Below are 14133 nucleotides of genomic sequence, written 5' to 3' on the forward strand. Positions count from 1 at the left end.
TTATGTCTATTTAGAAGGACTATATTATAATCTTTATAACGCAAGTTTTTAAGGCAAATGTTTAGCCATCATTAAATACATGTATTCTCAGGTTAAATGCTGTTGTAAAAAGGTGTAATGCATACTCGGACTTATTTAGTTGTGCGGTAAGGCTACACACAGTGATATTAGGTATTATCGCCGGTGCTGTTTTCTCTTTTTTAGATGACTTTGAAATACATTTTTTATCAAGGCGTCAATTCCGGACTGTCACATAATAACTTGATAAATATAATTATGCTTTGCGTTGATCATATTGTTATATTTGGCAAGTCTGTAACTGACCTACAACAAAGTATTTACAATTTAAGTGAATATTGTGATATTATGGCGTTTGATGATAATATCAGTAGAACTATGGTAATAGTATTCAGAGGACGAGGTCCGTCTTTTCACAATAAAAAGTGGTCATTTAAGCATGAAGAGTTAGATATAGTTGAATGCTTCAATATTTAGGGATAGTATTGAATAACACGCGTTATTTTTCACTCAACGCTGAATCTCTTGCTGCTGAATCTCTTGCTGGGAAAGGTCTTTCAGCCCTAAATACTGTAATGAATCATATACAAAATCTAGATATTTCACCCTTAATTGCCTGTCAACTTGTTGATGCATTCGTTGGTTTGACCCTTAATGACGGATGCGAAATTTGGGGATTCGGCAAGTTCGTTGATTTAGAACGAATACATCTAACATTTTATATACTCCTAGGTATTAAATCATTTATCAGTAGCATAGGTGTATATGGGTAACCAGGTAGGTATCCAGTTTAGATTAACAGAAACTTTCGTATAATAAAATTATTGTGTAAACTCATTTAATCAAATACCATAATCAAATCACACTTGTATTAACGATTCAAAGGTATGGAAAATTGTTAAGTTAACAATATTGTTACAACTCAATGAATAATCAACACTTTTTAATGACATACACATGATTAAATGCACGTTAGAATTCGCACGTTATCTTAATTATTTGCAAAAAAAGCGAATTTCTCTTTCAAAATTACGATTATCGTCTCTCAAATTAGACAGTGAAACAGGTAGACATAGCAATATAGAAAGATTTCAGAGCTTATGTACACCGTGTAATTTAAGAGATATTGGAGACGGAGTAGCATTGTATTATGATATGCCCAACCTTTAATTCACTGCGAACAAAAATTAATTTTCAACGCGTGCTTTTATAAAAAAACAACACAAGTTTGTTTCGATTTGTGGAATTAATGGGTACCTCAAACAAAAACAAGTGAAAACAATTATCAAGTTCTTTTGTAGAGCCTTAATGCATGTTCCCATTTAAGAATGATTGATATAGTTGATTGATATCAAATATTAACTGATTCATTTATCATGATCTAGTAGGGTTTTTTCTTACCAGTTCTTATTGTATAGCGTTTTTATAACCATCCAATGCGGTCGTTTTCATCCTTGTAATGTACAATTACCAAATAATCATCATTTTATTCATCATTTGTATACGTTAGTAGAAGAGGATAACTCGAATATTATAGATGCATTTTTTTTCAAATTTAAAAAAAAAATCTATTGTTTGTACAATTACATATTTTAATCCAAATTATGCATTACCTTTATTTGTTAGTCGAATAAAGCTAACAATTACTCTTGCATTATGTTTTCGTATCCGTACTACTTTTAATGTTTCAATCATCCAACTGTTCTCAACAATTTAGTAATTAAATTCATTTTATTCATCATCTATATATATGTTTGTATGTGGAGCAAAACTATAATGTTGAAGTTGCAAATTATGTAGTGTATAAAGAAAAGTCGTAGAATTTAATATTTAAACTCAATATTTATGTTAGTCGCAATGAAAATTCCTAACTATAGTTGCATATTATTGTTTTGTGAATGATCACACAACTTTGGTTAAAGTATGTGTGATAATCTTCACGCGAGCAAGATGATATTAAACTGTTTGAACCTGTTGTCAAGTTTACATAAGAATATGTACGTTGATGTATAACTATTTGTGAATGACAAAATGTTGTAAAGGTTTACGACAATAAACATTATTTATGTCAATAACCCACTAGTTTTGGATCGTGATATACAAGGATAAACCATGGGTCGTTTCTTGTGTATTTAAACAATGAGTTCGCGCAGATAGAAGCTTATCTGATTCAATTATACAAGAGATAAATCGCATGATTCGGCGCGAAACGGTCGTGTGTTTTTTGTGGTGACTTATAAACAAAAAAATGGACTACCGACGCGATATGTGGACTATTGTAACCCTTGAAGTTGTTTAAAATGTTTCTTTATGGACTATTGTAACCCTTGAAGTTGTTTAAAATGTTTCTTTAAGTGATACTAATCGGAAAAAGTAAAAGGAAATACCGAAGTTGTAGTGATAGTGACATAAATAAACAAAATAATGAACAAACAAAGCAAAGAGGCCCGTCAGCGATTATTCAACTTAGTGATGTTCTTAGCAAAGCCAGTGCTGTGCTTTATGATCCTGAGGATGTTAATAGCCGTGTTTTTATGAATCTGTTGAACAATATGACTGAGTGTGGAGGTGGGCCTACATATCGAGATATAATGAATTGTTTAAATGCCATTAAATCGTCCAATGCTTAACTAGAGGGATGCTTCGCCAGTTTTGAGAAACACATTGAATGCATGTATCTCGCCATTGAGACTCATATTAAAGGCGACGAACAGCGCGACTGGAGCACGATACAGAGGTTGCGGACATTGCCGTTGCCGAGGTAACGAGTCGGGTGCAGCACCTGGAGAAGAAGCGCAACATTTTCCGAGACGATATGGTATAACTAAAATCTAGGGATGGCAACGGTTAGTCGGTTAACCGGTTATCCGTTTCTTAAGGAGATGAACCGATTACAAAATTAATATTCGGTTACTCTTGCAGAAAACGCATTTTTTGTTGAACGAAATTAATGCTCAAATCGTTAGTTTTGTTTTACTTCATTTCACTGTATTGGCTAATCCGCTAATCTGATCGCAAATTATCGGCAATTACCACCCCGTGATGCCCCCCCCCCCCCCCTGTGGATCGAAAGCGATTAGAGTTGTAAACCATCGGGGTTCAGCGGTATCACGAGCAGGCACACGAGCACCTACTCTGCAGTGTGTTTGTTTAGCAATTTACAGTCTATTGTGTTTCAATTATTCAAATATTGATAAATTTAAATTATAAACCGACCAATCACGCTTGTCAATTAGCACATTTGACTGCGATATGTCCTTTTTTATAAATAGAACATCAACGTGAATATCCAGTATAAAGTCGGTCGAACGTGATTAGATAGCACGTATTTAAAAAGTAAAGCGACAATCGACAATCATGCCTCTATCATCGGATTTTTCAAAGCGGCTACTGACAAGATATCAGATACATGCATACAATGCCCAACGACACTGTCGTTGCATGGGGGTACATCCAATCTCCGTAATCACATGAGATTTAAACACCCCGCTGAATTTCGATGTGAGCCATCTCAAGTAAAGAAGACATCACTGGACTGCTATGTAAATACTCCAAAAAGATGACTGGCTCAGAAAGCGAGTCAATTACAATATTTTTATGCATGATATGATATGTCACAATTTACACGTGCCGTGAAGTATGCCATTGTTTTGACTACCATTTCTTGATAAAAATCAATAAAGCGTGACACCGATTACACCCGATCACTTTTGTTTTAACAACTATTGCAAACTTTAACGCTTTGCCTGTTGCAACATATATTCACGCTAATTGACAATTGTTATTAATCAGCAAACTGTTAATGCATGTAATTCTTAAAGGATAATGGGTGTTAATAAAACATTAAACAATTCAAATTCTGCACTAGCTTTTATTGATCGAGATGTAGAACAATAATTATGTGTAAATGACGTGAAGCTAAGATTACAACAAAGAAATATTACAGTTCTCCAACAAGCATATAAAAAATTGTTTTTAAACTTATACGTTTTTCGGATGTTGTTTTTTATTTATGTGGTACAAAGACAGGCGGTTAACCGGTTAACCGCTCGAATATCAAAACAGGTTAACCGGTTACGGATTTGCTTAAGATTGCCATCCCTACTAAAATCTCAATCAATTACAAATAACATAATTTTACTGGTGTACCGTAAGTTGTCGGTGAAATGTCGTAGGTGAAACAAACTGAGCTCTTGGTGTGCTTACACGATGCCATTAAAATCGCGAAGGATGTTGCCAACTGTACGTAGTACGAGATGGTGCACTGTTCTTCGGTCCAACCAACACCAGGGAAGACCAGATCAATAGTTGAAAAGTTCGCCTTCTTCAATGGCCGCGGGGATGTTCGGCGGCAGTGGAAACAACTGAACGTACAAACTGTAACGTTTTTTTTTATCAGTCCCTACCGGTAGTGCTAGCCAAGCGTAGACGGCTGGTAACGAAGATAAAAGAGGCGAGGGGGCAAGGCAAACGATCAAGGATAGCCTACGATACCCTCTTGTTGACGGTTGTCCGGTAAAGGGATAGGGGAACGATGGGAGAGAACTAGCGATCCTGTCGTGGAATGTGATTGGACTGTCGCAATGCAAGATTGACGATCACATATTTGTTAATGTTTTGATAATATGATATTTGTTGATGTTTGTTGAAACTTTGACCAATTCTTCAAGTAACATCGCCGCTTTACATTGATATATTTATCACAAATTTGAGAGGAAATTCCAGAACAAGAACGCAAGTAGATGTAGTGGTGGGGCAGTTTTTTATTTCAAACAATATTTAAAAAACGGTATCGACAAATTCAAAAACAATCATAATTCAATTATCTTGTTAAAATTAGAACGACACTAATTGGTTTGAAGGAAGATATTTATCTTTGCGGATGTAATGTTTGGTGCAAACAACTCGAAAATGATACTTGTATTAATGTTTTACTTTGTGGTGACTGTAAAAGTAGGATTGGGTCAAAATCGGATTTTGCTAGTCATGATGTTGTACATAGTTTTAAAGATGATATGTATTATAACCCAGATAAATACTATGGAAGGGCCTCATTTGACATATCTCAATATAAATATTAAAATGCCTTTAATTGTCTCCTCATGTATAGCATTAAAAGTATTTTTTCTCTTTGGAATATTTGTAGTAATATAACGTCAGTAGGTTTATTTTTTAATTGTTATTCAATATTATGTTATTTTATTTATGATTCTCTTTTAACAATTAGTTTCGTGTTATATGGTGAGTATTATATGCGCTCATCCCTAACCCTACCCTTTATTAATTCCCATAAAATTTTAGGAGTTTTTTCTGTACAAAAATCAACTACCTCTTTTATTGAATTTTTAACAAATGTGTTATAGTCTTACTCAAACTATTTAGTTTAAAATAACCTGGACCCCGTGTTAATGTATCAAAAATAATGCTGAGTACGTACTGTTTATATATTGCAATATACTCTACACTTTATGTGGTATCCGTGTTGTATGAACAACCTGTTTGTTGATCTCATTTTACCAACCTACTATAATCTCATATGGATATAAGAAAACGATTGGGTCTGTGACTTGTAGCTGTAAATAATCCAATGTAATCTTAAATTTATGAAAGCGAAATTATATAAGAATATAATAGGAATAACTCTTTGTATGCGGTGCTTACATAAAAAATCGGGTTCCCTTTTGCTTTTAGCGACAAACATGTAGAACCATAATCTCGCAAAAACAAAAAGACTTGAATAAGTACTTAAGCAAAAAGCCTGCACAACATTTATCCCACTGTTATACAAACAGGGCAAATCCTTCTTTCTTACAAGGAACATTAAGTATGTAAAGAGTTATTGACATTATTTTATCATAAAAAAGAGCGCATATATCCGCGCTTAAACACCCACTCACATGCACACACTAATTAATAATATTGATAATAATATTGATAAAGCAAATAATAACAACTATTATGCTATGTAAATAAGTGGTATGTTTAATGAAATACTTTTTATACGTGTACGAGCATATAATAAAGTATCATAGAAATGTTCGTAGTAAATGTAAACAAATGCGTATTTACAACAGCATTTTCATTTATTTACCTATGTATTTCTTATTAATTTATTTATTTATTTATTTATTCACTTATTCATTATTTATGTATGTGTGCATTTTTATAAATCACCCCATGGTCCAGCGTCTTTTATGGCCATGGTCGTTCAATCCACTCTTGGTAGTCTGCATACCGAAGCACTATGATCGTCCCTGCCTTGTCTTTATAACGATTGGAGCCGTTGACAGTCCAGACATCTTGAGTCTCGTCGTTCATGTTTTTCTTAATACACATCAAGACGTGGAGATTTTTCATTGGGAAAAAACTACACCAGCATTTTTAAGTTTCCGTCTCTGGCTCATAACTTCATTCCTCAACAGCCGAGATACTAAACGCACTATAATGTCTCTGTTTTTGTTATGGGCAATGGGGAGACGATAAGCTATATCGGTATCTGAAAGACTCAGACTCGCTATATCGTTTTCTTTCAAGAAATGCACAACCTCCTTGGCTGAATCAAGAGCGGTTTATCTTGGGCCTGAAACATGAAGCCCACGGATGTTAATATTGTTCATCCAGCTATATTGTACTGTTTCATTCTCTAGATTCTTAATTGTTTTCTCCCTGGTATCGAATGTATTATTGTATATTTTCTTTTTGTAGATACTTTTCAAGAATTGTTTTATCTAAGGATTGAATTGATTCTTTTAATTTGTCATATTCCTGATCTCTCTCGAACATGTTTCCTTCTAGATGTTCAAATCTATTAATAACTTACTTTAATAGTTCATCTTTCTGTAGCGTAATTACACATTGTGACCACACAGTAACAACCAAAGTTCATTTCTGTTTTCATCGAGATTTATTTCTGTTAAATAATTTCTAACACAACGCTTCTAATGTTCATGAAGTACAATTTTACAGCGCGGCGTCCTTTTGGCCGCCACGTCAAGAAAGCGTGACTACTCTACTCGATTGTCAAACTAGGACTCCTCTTCATACAACGCAGATGCCAATTTATACAATAATGGACAAATAAATTGGGTGACGGCTGTCTGGATGATTGACTTTAACATGAGTTGAATTACCTGATACGGGATGGCTTTATGTGTGACTTACATATCTTGTGCATATATATGCCAATAATTAAGCGAGACCACGTTTGTTTAACTGCATATATGAAAGTTCACCTGTCATTTAACATGAAAATATACACAAATTAACAGTGCTGCATGTGCTTACCATAGACATAACTAATTAGTGAACCCAGCCATGGGCAATAACTTGGTGCATTTTTCTCGTCTAATTTGACGATGACATATGATGCCCATTTATGCATTTCTTCATGAAGACAGATATTATGTATTCAGTTACACCGAACAAGGAATATACATGAAATACACCAATTATGCGACATTTCATCTATGTTTTCTGTACTTCAGAGAATCTCTAATTGACGTGTAACAAGTATTTTACCTAGCATTTCGTAACCGTACACGATGCTGCTTATGTTGATTGTATTACTTTGTTTATCGACAGTGTGTAAATAACCTAGTGTTTAGACGCAGAACACTGTGCAAGTCTTAATACATATTTGTCAGGTCTTGTCTTCTCTATAAACTTAAATGAACGTGCGCGTTTGTTGTTAAAGCTAATTTTATAAACTTCTCGCTGTGGTTATCTCATCATCAAACTTTCCAGTGATATTCTGTAAAAGGATTGGGTAAAATAAATAAAGGGGTGTTTAAAGGGACCTTTTCACAGATTAGGGCATGTATTGAAGTTTGCCATTATATCCGTTAAATTCATAAATGTAAACATGGGAACTAAATACCTCCAGTAAAAAGCAGGAATATAATTCAAGAAAAAACTAAGTAATTCTCAACTATGCTCGAACCACTCAACATTCGAGTAAACGTCGAACACTTAAACCACTCGGTCATCCGTGCTCATGCAGTGCGTGGTGTATTTTATACTTCATATAAGAAATCCTCTTAATGTAACAAAATATAACGTTAGAGAACTCTCCAAATTAATTAATCGTTTCTCGTTTGCAACGCTTTATCATTTTCATGTTTAAAAAGCGTCGAAAAATGCATACAATTAATATTTAAGGGCATGATAATTGTTCAGTATTACTGTTTCCTTGCAAATATTATAACTGCAACGAAAATATGTGATTCTGAAATAATTTCAATCGAATTTGTCAATTGATCAAAACGTGAAAATATCCTTTAAGGCTTTAATATGATACTGGAATTAAGATACATTTTTTCAAACGTTGGTAGAAGCAGTAGTAGTAGTAGTAGTAGTAGTAGTAGAAGTAGTAGAAGTAGTAGTAGTAGTAGTAGTAGAAGTAGTTGTAGAAGTAGTAAATGATGGGGGTGGTGATGATGTTTATCATAATGATGATGATGATGATGATGATGATGATTAGAATTGAAGAGGGCGGTATTTTTATCCAACACAAGGCATATACACTCGGATGTCTTAATTAGGGATACTATGAGTGTGAACCTATATTATATGTGTAAATTTAGTTTTAAACTTTATTGAACTGTCTGCATCTTAACTTTCAAAATACGAAAAGCTCATGACATTTAAATAGATTTAATATTAAATGCATAACATTTCGATCATTAACAAACAAATACTTACCTCTATTTTCTCAGCCATCATGTTATCCCCAAAAAATCACAACAAATCCGAAAATAACTTTTTTGTTCACGAAACATTAAAATACTTCCAGGTAAAACAATGACGTCAGTTTAAGCGAGTTTTCCCACAAACGTCATTAATGTAAATTAGGCAGGTTTTGTCGCGACGCGGCCAATATCTATATTGTATAATTCAATTGTATAATTGAATGAACTATCAACTGTAAAATAAATGAAAATAGAGAAATTTTACACACTTACAACTCTGGTAAAACGTGAAACACTTAACATGGTTGTATACAAGCTTCAAATCGCTGTGTGTTCCTAGCCGCGCCCTTGTCTTCACTGTTCAAATCAACCTACACAATTAATATGGATTTGTTTGTCATTTTCCTAGGATTTCGTCTGGAAAATTTGGTGACAATGTCACTAATATCCACTTCCACATCCATGTGAACTGACATTAGACACAGACAAGTAAGTCTCTCTTCGCTTATAGTGGAACAAAAACTGTCTTTCCTACTGTTGAAATGCTTCTTTCACATTTGCAGCTAGTCAGTTGAAATGTTGCTTAAAGTTTTAATATGGTTAAAATGTTCGAGAACATTTCTCTTAAACATGCAGTTAAGCACTTAAAGTAAGACCATTATCCTCTTACGACTCTAGCACTAAATGAATACGTCTAGAGTATCTTGGTGAAGGGAAAACATCCAAAAAGTACTCCAGAGTCGCGTTGTCAACGTCCTGTTTAAGTGGTTGAATGAGAAGAAGGGCGGAAGAAGCAGTTGTGTAAAGCGCTTTCTAAACTATTGAAGTAGGTGGTCCAGGAGCGCAATATTGTTTCTTGTCTGTCTGCTCTTTAGCTTTTGAATCATGATGCAGATACATGTTATAATTTATGATGTGTATGTTCTAAATGATCCATATTCTTTTATACCTGGTGCTGAACTAAAATGTAATAATAATAGCTTGTTCACTTAACATTCTTAAACAAATGTTTTGCTGTGTTATACAAATAAAAGCAAAAGACGAAATGCTGGATGGACACTGTAATAGAGTGGACATCCCTTCCTATGGATAAATTACCTTCTGCAGCACACTTCAGACATGACTGGAGGAGGATTTCTGTATACGCAAATTCGAAACAATATTATCAAGGCATCTGTTGAAACAAAATTGACATGTTGCGATACTTTTATTTTATGCTGTTTATTTGTAAATACATGACGATTTGGAATACGCTACATAAACTTACAATTTTACCAGTGAGTCTTCTGGTTCAGGACTCTTGTCTGCGTTTTTCTTGAGTTTTCAACAATTGTATTTAAGTCCTTTGTTTATAGGCAGTTCAGTAATTAAAATGTAAAACATATATATATTACATTAGTATGTAATAATAATAGTAGTACATTATTATGACAGTATCATAATACCAAGCATTTGGTCACGCATTCACACTGACAAAAATAAGTTCAAGCATCGATTCAAATAATATAGTCATCTATATCCTATAAAACCATCCTGTTAAGTTTGCAAAGTTTTCATTTCACAATGATGGTATGTTAAAATCTGTTGAAACGACATACGTCAAGTGCCTATTTCTATTTACTCATTTAGTGAATCTACCAATTGCCTCCCGCTTGCTTGCCATTGATCTTTGCTCTGTTGTTTTCTCGCAGCTCCGCATTTGCAGGATGTGGATGAGAGGCAATTGTAAAGGCATCAGCTCTGGATCAGCTGGATCAACAAGGAACTTGGTATCGAGTGTTTTTTTTTTGTGTTGATATCAAGGTACTCAGTGCACATTCTTTAATGCAATCATGGAATGAACCTGTAAACCTATTTGTTCTTTGCACCACTGTCCAATTTTTGGCATGCACAAGCACAACTCTGAAATAGCATATTAGCAGAGGAATTAATATATTTAGAAAAAAAACAAGGAGTCAAATGATCCAGTGATTTAACATTTCACTATTAAGGTGAAATTTTCAGGGGTCAAAATGCAGGAAAACACAGCATACTAGCTAAATTTTCTGCAAAATGTTTCTCAGTATACATTTAAGCCAGATACTTGTCAGATTCGAGTCAGATACATTTACGTCAGAATATATCATTTAGCCTTCCTGTAACATTTGCACCAAAATGGTGTACATCTGCATCAAAATGATGTAGGGCAGATAATTATCTAGGGTCCAAAGTGAAAAATTTGAAAAATGCTTGCATCAAAAAGCCTGATTCTGCGTCAGTTGAACTCTCTGTACAAGCATATTTTGTAATGTTGGAATGTATACTAAAACCAATTATAACAATAATGTATAACAATGCCATCTTAATGCGTATTTCATTCATATAATGCTAATCAGTTAACCGACCAACACTTGTATGGGTTAAATGGTTTACCAGTACTAAATGATCATACTTGAGTCAGTTACTGACAATAACTGTCCTACTAAATGATGAAGGAGACTGGCGTCTGCTAATTTCATAACCAATCACCCGCTTTCTTCCTTTTCATACCAATACATTTTTTAACCTTAAGTAAAAAATGCAAAATTAAATAAATATCAAAGGAAGCACGTCAAATCGTCTTTTTATATAAATTAGTTACTTTATGAATTGAAATCTAGTAACACAATGCAGTTTTCATACTCCAAGTCAAATATGATCTCTCCAGTTCCTGACACCTGACCAGGTATGTTGCTTCCTTCCGACACAGAAGACAGATCAGGATCTGGTGGCTGATGACGGTTCGTAGGTTCAGAGCTTGCTGTTCAAACACCATGCTGGACAGTCAAAATTGCACAGTTAAGTCAGCATGCCTTTCCAAAGAGCTTAAAAATAAAGCTTAGCTTTATTTACAGACAGAATATCAAATCGCTTCAATATTAAATTTCAGAAACTCCTACATTTATTTTAAATTGAGAGAAAACACAACACTGGATAATAATATATCATTGCATAATATAATACACACTAAATAAACATGTATACAAGTTTTTTTCATTATATATTTACGAAATTAAAACACGTATACTTTAACTCAGAATAATGCATTATTCATGTTCAATATAACTGACTATATATATATAGGAGAAGTTATAGGAGAAGTTAATCATTTATTATTAATTTCATGGTTCATTTGTCTCATGATAGATCGATTTTTACAACAAATTCAGAAAAATGTTGTACGAATATTATGAGGCAGGCAAGCTTATAATAAAAACGCACAAGGCACAAATTATACTATCAATACTTTTTAAGAAACGTTGCAGAACAAAATTTCCATGTCATAAAACAAAATTCATATCGAAACGTTTGCTTGGTAAACACGCAAACCTTGCCTAGATTAGAGTAAGAAATGTAGAACTTACAGCCCGATTAGTATATCAGCCACACCTCTTTCTTTGTCTGTTCAAAAGATGCTTTTAAAGATCTTCCAACGTTCAGTCGTATCGCCAAGATTGATCAATTTCAAACGAAATCGCTTGTCTCTATCTTGTGTTGCTTTTTTCTGCACTTTCGGTTTCGATTTTGGTCAAGGCAATGTGTGTAAACAAACACGCGGATGTGTGCAGCGCGCATGGGGTTATTTCACGATTTTATCCCAGCCAGCACAACACTATCGGATAGATATCGGTAGCAAAACGGTATATCGGCAAATCGGCCCTATGTCTATCAGATGTTAATCCGTTTCGCCACCCGATATATGTGATTAACAAAAAAGTCATTTTACATGCAACATGTTTAATGAAATATTACAAAATATATATATTTGTACCACAAAACATAAATATGGTAAATAATAAATATGCAACTCGTGCTTAATTTTTCCGATAGCGGCCCGTTGTGGTCGTAAATGTTTTCGTTCAAAAACGATAATTTCGTTCGGTTAAGGAAATTTTCTTGCGGCCAAGTTAAGGTTACATTACACTAAATCATTTTGCATCCCTCCGTGATCGAAAGTAGTGCCTATTTCTAAAGAGTTCCTTTTCTCTTCGGTATTAAAAGCGATTTAGCGATCGCACCCATGCTTTTTGTGATTATTTCCTGCATCCTTTGTGTGTCTGCAACATTTTGGCGCAATTTATTGGGAATTACGTTAAAAGTTGACTGTTTGGGGTGAGTTTATTGAAGTACGGGGTTTTTGTCGAAATTTCACTTTCGAAACTCTGTTTTCCGAGGATGCTTGCCTTTGGGCGAATTTTACTTTCTTAGAAGTTGCGAGACCATATATTTTTGACTGCATTTATTAAAAGAGGACAGATTTATCTTTAAAATGATACCGGTTTTGCAAAATTTAATATATAGGAGATACAAGAAAAATGCTTTGAAAGTTGGCAGTTTTATAATGGGACCATATGGGAAATGGAATTAGTGTAATATAACCTTAAATAAGGCGTTCGAACACAAACATTGTGTCTTGCGTTTTGTTTCGAAGATCTTCATTTAAGTTCAAGTTAGTATTTGTTGATTATAATATATTATTAACTTTAATTTTGTACGCACACGTATCGATAGATTTGTTCGTAAAAAACGTGATGGTACATTAAGCATTTAAATTATGCATTCGTAATATATATTCGCGAGGTACTTTTTACCGCGCGTTCATATTTAAATCTGTTTTTGTTTCTTGTACACTCACTAATATTGGATGTGTTTACAGTTTAAATTTGTTTGTACGAATTAAGAATACTTTTGTTTCGTTGTTTCATTGAAATATAAAGAAGTGAAACTCCAGCTGCTGGAGCAATATTGAATTCTCATTAAACACAATAAGTTGGTCCTTTATTTAAGGCAAGGCAAGTGACCAATTGCCAAAACAGCACAAAACAGCACAAAACAGCACAAAACAGCACAATACAAAACAACATACATAACACATAAATGAATAAAGCTGGGGTCACCGCCTTGGAACGGTCATCGCAAAGCATTGGGGGTTTAAACCGGTTTTAGAGCGCCCAACCTCACACTTGGCCCAGCAATATTCATGATACATTTAAGTGTAAATAAAATTTAACCTCATAGCATTGTAACTCAAATTAAACAATAATAAAAGGGAATTAAAACGCATTCAATTTAATTACCATTTAATTACTCAATGGTAGGAAAGAGACCAGAGCAACAGAGCTACAACTTTTTGAGGAACGATGAAATGAAACTACGAACAAGTGTCAACTACATTCCTTCTTTATAGAAAAAAAATTAGGAATATAGCATCATAAAGTTAATGATTCAGATAATCATCGCGCAAATACAGGAAGAAGCAGCAATAATAGGTGTAAAAGTCTCATATTATATTGCTTGGTTGTTTATGTGACTGCCAAAAAAATAAAAATTTAATAAAGATTCAACACTATTGTTGCCAAGTCCCAGCCCTCAACAGCCAACCCACATTTCCAATGGGGAATCTGCAAGG

The 14133-nt window shown here is 34.0% G+C and overlaps 2 protein-coding genes and 1 long non-coding RNA gene across 6 annotated transcripts in view; all 3 read right to left on the bottom strand.

Annotated features, from left to right (window-relative positions):
* Positions 1 to 9627, bottom strand: part of LOC127848698 (tyrosine-protein kinase FRK-like) — a 98327-nt gene extending 88700 nt beyond the window's left edge. For 2 of the 3 annotated variants that reach the window (XM_052381297.1, XM_052381296.1), the window contains exon 1: positions 8979 to 9627. The gene's annotated coding sequence lies outside the window, so the exon portion shown is untranslated. The remainder of the gene's footprint in view (positions 1 to 8978) is intronic. The other variant, XM_052381294.1, reaches the window with a different exon arrangement.
* The window catches only part of LOC127848717 (blood vessel epicardial substance-like), a 273254-nt gene that overhangs the window by 120491 nt on the left and 138630 nt on the right, over positions 1 to 14133 (bottom strand). The gene's annotated exons all lie outside the window — the stretch shown is intronic.
* LOC127848722 (uncharacterized) lies at positions 9894 to 12251 on the bottom strand. Of its 2 annotated transcripts, none has more exons than XR_008034655.1 (3): positions 12089 to 12251; positions 11367 to 11500; positions 9894 to 10607 (listed from the first exon to the last, which is right to left on the bottom strand). It is a non-coding gene; the product is annotated as an uncharacterized LOC127848722 (long non-coding RNA). The 2 variants fall into 2 exon arrangements; XR_008034656.1 differs by having other exon boundaries at positions 11367 to 11548.

The sequence above is a fragment of the Dreissena polymorpha genome, chromosome 10 (genome assembly GCF_020536995.1).
Source record: "Dreissena polymorpha isolate Duluth1 chromosome 10, UMN_Dpol_1.0, whole genome shotgun sequence".
In the NCBI taxonomy this organism is placed as follows: Eukaryota; Metazoa; Mollusca; class Bivalvia; order Myida; family Dreissenidae; genus Dreissena; species Dreissena polymorpha.